The sequence below is a fragment of the Protomyctophum bolini genome (genome assembly GCF_963924005.1).
Source record: "Protomyctophum bolini genome assembly, chromosome: 10".
Taxonomy (NCBI): domain Eukaryota; kingdom Metazoa; phylum Chordata; class Actinopteri; order Myctophiformes; family Myctophidae; genus Protomyctophum; species Protomyctophum bolini.
Genome location: NC_137871.1, coordinates 22,096,917 through 22,103,989, shown reverse-complemented (window position 1 = coordinate 22,103,989; position 7,073 = coordinate 22,096,917).

Here is a 7,073-nt window from a genome sequence, read left to right as displayed (position 1 = left end):
AATCTGCGACGCGTTGTGAGCTAGCATGTCGGCTATTTCCGCTGTGCGACATCGATCGTCAGACGACAAAGCATACAAATGGGGCTAAGCCCACGCTGGGCAACACCTAAGCTGTAGATGTATAATTTCTTTGGAGAGAAAGTTGTGAGATTTCGGTGCAAGTACCGCTCAAGGAAATGACGTTGACCCTTTACAAATCAGTTTACATTCTCCGTGAATGAAGTGAGTGTTGTGATTGGTCGGAAAAAAAACATCATATCCGGGGGAAATACATCTGACGGATGTTCCAGGCCAACACTTCCACCGATAGTACACTCTCTGCATTATAGGTCGTGACCAGGCTTTTCTCTTCGCAGATGAGTAAGGCTGCGGGGCTGAGGCTATAGGCTGAGCCCAAGTAGATACAAGTTCCTTTTCTATGTCTCCTGTTCTTCCTTGTCCTCCGGAGCTGTAAACCCATAACAAAACCCAGGGTGTCTAGTTTCACTCTGGGAATGAAGGCCAGGGCTGTGTGTGAATAGAGGAGAATAGACAGGAAGGGTAACTCTGGTTACTTCCATAAAGGACCTGACCTCACTACACTCCCTCCCGAAAGCAGTGGTTCCCAAAGTGGGTTTCGGGGACCCCCAGGGATCCCTGAGGGAGTTACAGGGGGTCCCCAGCTAAATTATAGTTTGTAACCAAATGGACCCTTGTGGGTCTGTAACTCTGAGAGTGTCAGGTCCATTTGGTTCCATTTGTACACTCTCAGAGTTAAATTAACATTGATTTTACAATATAAAGTTGGGGTCCCAGAGATAGAAATGCCATTAAACGGGGCGTCCGTAGACTAATGCATGTCAAACTGGGGGTCCTTGAAATTAATAATTAGTGTCAATTTGGGGGTCCCACGTGAAAAAGTTTTGGAACCACTGCCCGAAAGGGCTGCCTTCCAGAGAAAACTATTTTGCACCTTGAAGGCATCCACTTCTCGAGTTGATGGGCTGACGCATGCTCTCATCATCAGTGTTGACTAATACTATGACGAAAGATTTTCGTCGACTACCTTTTTTCACTGATGAAAACTAAATGGAAACTAGATGAAAACAAAGCTAAAAACTACGAGTAAATATATTGACAATTTCTACAACTAAATAAATACAAACTAGACTAAAATGTTAGGAAGGGACTAGTGGACATATTATCCAGTATAAGTAAAAGACACAACTTACACAAGTCATTTTACACTTGGTTGGAGGATGCTGAAAACAGCAGATCTACAAGCTCACAACACATCGTAGCGTGTGTGTGTTCCAAGGAGCAAATGCGGAAGAGGCTGGGGATCAGTGTTGATCTTGTTGACTAATGTGACGAAAAATGTTCATCGACTACCTTTTTTCACTGACGAAAACTAGGTGGAAACTGGAAACTAAATGGTGACTATAAAGCTATGACTAAATACAACTAAAACAACTATAAACTAGGCTAAATGTTAGGAAGGGACTAGTGAAGTAAAAAGTCATTTTACACTTGGTTGCATGCTGAAAATAGCAGATCTACAAGCTAGGTTGTAGATCGGCTATTTTCAGCAAGTGTATAATCAGCCATAAACTACCTCCACCTGGCCAGTTGGGGCACCTGATGGAGGGGAAAGGAACTGGTCGGAATAACGTGTTCCTTCCAAGCACTACGTCCAGACGGGGAAACTCTCCCCTGTCAGGTGAAAAAAATAAGCTTCGACTCCTCATGCATAGAAGGAAGCATGAGGTCAGTCTGCTGCCCCCCCAGGTTGGCAGAGGAAGTATGGCACCCTGCAGGATTACAATAGATAAAAAATGATATTCCGGTAGATATTTAAAAAAAAGTGTATAATCAAAATACATTTGAGTCGACTAAATCAACTGTAGATTTCGTTGACTAAAATAATATGGTACTATTTAGATCGTTTGTGACGTAACAGTATATTCATAATGCTCAGCAATGTTATAAAGATGAATGCATGTTGTGTTTTCAATAAAATGGCTGGCATACATTACATGACAGACCTCTCTCTATGTCAGGGGTGCCCACTGCCCACACGTTTTTGACTTGAGAACAACTTTCAAAATGACCAGCTCAACAAGATCTACCCACCTAAAAAAATCTGAACTAAAATATAATTAAAATATAACTAGGGCCGGGACTTTAACGCGTTAATTGAGATGACTTAACTACATAAAAATTAACGCGTTAAAAAAGTTACACATTTAATCGCACCTTTTTTTTCCACCACGGAACGTTTCTCACTGGCCGCGTTTTTATTACTGAATTGGCTGCGGCACGCCTCTACTGCAGCAGCAGTTCACTCTACAGTCTACACTACAGGCTACAGCTCCGTCAGAAAGCCCAAACCCTAATTAATCTAATGAAGACGCCGCTTATATCGTTTTTGCTCCATGGATGGGACATAGATGTAAAAGCTATCAGATGGACGCGTGGATAGCGACATGGCTGTGTGCAATGTCAGAGGGAAAGGATCCATATTCCATATATGACCAACGTTAAAATCACAAAAATGTCACACGTACTAGGGGAAACACTGGGCACCATTTCTATTTAATGCGCATCATAAGATGTCAATTTTCAGTCTATGTCTATTCAGAAGAAACCTGCCTACCAGTGACATGTCATTTCTAATGAGATATGTTCAGATAGACAGATGTAGGCTACAATGCTCTGGCATCCATTTCAGTGGGCTGAAAATGTATGTCATTGAAACCACGGCAGCAGCAACCATTTGGTTTGTGCTCGTGTTACATTATTGCTGACACGATTTAGACTGAGCCTCACTGATTCCGTGTTTATTATGATAAACTTTTCAAAGTCATATCACACCATATGCACTCGTACTCGTAGGCCTAGAACTTAGGTCGCCAGAACAGCACGGAAAGAAGAAAAAAGTCAAAAAATATAATATATTTGTTGATGAAATTGTCAATTTATTTAGTCTTAATTTTATTGTTGTAAACTCTAAGTACTGGACCCTCATCTGGTTTGACAGACAGGTAGTGTGTGCCGGCTGGGTGGTGTGTGACAATCCGGTTAAAGTATACCGTGGTACGGCGGCGGCGGTCGACGGGCAGGGGAGAACAATAACGTGACACGAGACAGTATCACGCTAAAGGTTCACAAAGTTTATTCCACACATACCGGAAATATATAGCTGGATCCTAATGACGTGACACAACACTTGATACATAATAACCGCTAACTGCAGCAAGCTGACCCTGCTGTCTGAGATGTCTCCAGTAGCTAACTATAAAGTATGCTACAGTTCAGTCAGTACACAATACATTATCAAGTACACTGTGCTCTCACGTACAAGTACACAGCCATGGGCGACCAGATTACAACAGTCATCATAGTTTAATAGTTTTCATTTAGTTTCCATTTTGTTTTCGTCAGTGAAAAAAGGTATACGACGATTCGACGAACATTTTTCATCATATTATTAGTTGACGGAATCAACACTGCATGGTGTGTGTGCATCTTGGGTGGGGGTGCGGGGATCAAAGAGCCGGCTCACAGAAAAAGGCTTATCTGTTGTTGATTTTGGGCTTACACTCAGGCACATGCTTCTAGAAATGTGTCGAGGAATTACGGGGCACGATCACACAGACCCTCCCCCCTCTTCCATCTTTTATTTTACACTTTTTGCAATGTGTTTGAAACGTTGAGGTATGTGCTGCCTTTTTTTCCCCCACAATGTTTATTTTATTTTATTGAATTGAGATTCTGATAGTTCACATTTGTTCCGTTATAGTGTATACAATTTGTGTAGATTTGTTTTTAACATGACAAACACAAAATAAATTGTATACCACAATGTAGACATTACATGATCAGACAACAAAGAAAATAAAAACAAAGTAAGGGTTAGGGTTAGGGTTAGGGTAAAAAAACAGAACGTTAAAACAGATGGAAGGCAGATATGAACGATTTTAGAAGAAATTAGGAAACAAAGCTAGTTTAACTGATACAATCACGCTCCAACTGGAGTCTGGCAGGGCCAAAATAGAATGTCAACCCGGCTGACATTTTAATATCAAGACAAGTCAATAATGGCGTATACAGTATGTGCAGCGGGTTTTCACAGTGGACGTGGCATTGAGATCTGATAAGATTCCACTTTTGTTTCTTGTCCAGCTCGCTAATCTTTTCACATTCACGATTTTGGACTCGGCGAGAGGTGGCCATTCTATCTGCGTCTTCACCCGTCTTGTTTGAATGACTGCTTTATGCCAAAGAGCCAAAGAGAAAGCACATACCCGGGGGGGTCGGGCCCTTTTCCTGCATGCGCTGTAGTCCTTATAACTATTATGTAACCCCTCCTCGCCCCTATAATGCACCCCAGCTTGACTCCTTGAGACCCCGCCCTCTGCATAGAAACACGCCTGTCAGTCACAGTCCCTAGGAATTGCTTTTAAAATGGGTGACTGTGGCGAGAGATAGTGTGAATGACAGCTCTCAGGCACTATAGGCCATGCAGGGCACAGCCTGTGAGGACTATTGACAGGAACCTCTGACCGCCAGGGTGTTGGTTTGCATCTCGTTAAAACCAGTGGTGGAAAGTAAGTATACTAAATTACTGTACTTAAAGAAGGAGTGCTGTGATTTTTGTATTTATTTCCCAGTTTTTCACGTGTTTATGAGGTGACAGTACTTCATTAGAGCCCGTGGTGTGGTTGTTATGTGAAATTATATCTTTCCTTTGTATTTAGGGTGCCAATGAAATAAATTGTGATATAGTGATTGCTTGATTGATTGATGAATTTATTAACAAATTGGAGAATTACAGTACATTTCAAGCACAACTCAATACAAAACTGTTAACTGTGGATGACACCATAGAGTATTACGCTTGTTTACAATGGGGCCCACCATGTTCAGTTCATCATAACAATTAGAGACATACAAATATACTCTATATCAGGTGTTCCCAAACGTTTTTGGACCAGGTACCCCTTTTGGGGTAGATATTTTTCCAGGTACCCCCTCATCCTCGCAACACGGATAACAATATATTTACAACCACAAGCAGTGTTTCCTGCAGGAAAAAGCTTTGGCATGGTGCTGGGCACAGGCCGCAATTTTGATTAATTAATTAATTTGATTCATTAATTAATAAGATTAATACATTAAGATTAATTTGTATTATTGCTCTTGTATTGCTATTGGAGACACTGGGGGGACACTGGGCAGGCACTGAGGAGGCACTGGGGAGACACTGGGGAGGCACTCAGGGGCACACTGGGGAGGCACTGGGAAGGCACTCGGGGGGCACACTGGGGAGGCATTGGGGAGGCACTCGGGGGGACACTGGGGAGGCATTCGGGGGGACACTGTCTAAATGTATACGTCTAAATGTACACGTCTAAATGTACACGTCTAAATGTACACGTCTAAATGTGTACGTCTTCTCTTATGGGGGTCCCTGGCATATCTTTTCAAATGGGGGTCCACAGGCTAAGTAGTGTCAATTTGGGGGTCCTTGACATGAAAAAGTTTGGGAACCACCTCTTTAAACACTTTAGCACTTTATGAACATGAACAAAATAGATGGGTCCCCCCTGGAACTCCCTCAGGTACCCCTGGGGGTCCCCGGACCCCACTTTAGGAACCACTGCTCTATATAGCCAAAACAATCATCATAGAGGAGGTAAAAAGGTAAAAAAAAAAAAACCTATACAGTGGGGAGAAAAAAGGGGTGTGTGGGGGATTCAGGTTTTACGGGGGCCAGTTTCAAATTGCAGCCGACCGTAGGTGCCCTTTGAGAGCGGTTTTGAAGGAGTCAAGGGGATTCACATGTCTTAATGACTGTTGGTAGGCCGTTCCACATTTTGGAGAGAAAATAATTTAGTCCCTTGTTTGTGCCGAATCTGGGTTGCACATGGTTAGTTGCGCTCCCTCTGGTGTTATGTGTGTGGACTTTGTTGACATTATTTAGACAGATACATGTGTATCTTGGCGCTGTATCGAATCTTGTGGACCAGACCCATTGCAAGATGTTGTACCCTAAGCCATTCCAGTCTGTCAAAATGGGCAGAGGTGAGGTGGGATCGAGGAGTGAGGCCAAGTAGTAACCTGACCAGTCCCAGCTAACATGTCCATCTGGGCCCCACTTGGGTTTTGACATGGGCTATGGGCATGGGTTCCGAGTGGGCCGTGCACCCAGTTTTCACAAAGGGCCCACCCGTGTTAGCCCATATGGGCTTATGCGGGTTTCTAAGTGGGTCTTAGGTGGTATCCAAATGGGCCATTTTATTTCAGAACCATGTGTGCGCCACCTGTGTTTGCCTATATGGGTTTGAACTGGGATCTGATTGGGCCTTAAGTGGGTACCAGCTGGGCGAATTATATGTGACCCATGTAGGCCACACTTGTGCCTCATTGTCTTCCGTCCAGTTTCTGTTTTCCCCTGCTGTCGATTGTTCATTCCTACAGATAGGATGCAGTGTTTCCAGTTTTCTGTAGTAGTTTCTTCAAGTGTTCAAACTTTATGACTGGATAGCACTTGATCTGTAGAGTCCTACATTACTATCTCCTACGATCAAGGGTTAGGGTTAGGGTACTGACGTACGGCATACTATAGCGCGCAGTTTTTCATCATTTTTGATTATTTGACAAAAATTAAAAAATTAAAATTGGAAATTGCGGAAATTGCGGAATTTGACAAAAATGAAAAAATGAAAATTGCGGAAATTGGAAATTGGAAAAGAAAAAAAACGATGGGTTATTCATCATTTTGGAGGATTTGAAAAAAATGAAAAAATGAAAAAACGATGGGTTATAGCCCATGTTTTTTGAAATTTTGAAAAAATAAGTTAGCCTCGTTTCTCATCATTTTGGACCATGGGCTATAGCCCATATCGTACGACATACTATAGCGCGCAGTTTTTCATCATTTTTGAGGATTTGAAAAAAATGACGAAATTACAAAAACGATGGGTTATAGCCCATGTTTTTTGAAATTTTGAAAAAAAAAGTTAGCCTCGTTTCTCATCATTTTGGACCGTGGGCTATAGCCCATATCGTACGGCATACTATAGCGCGCC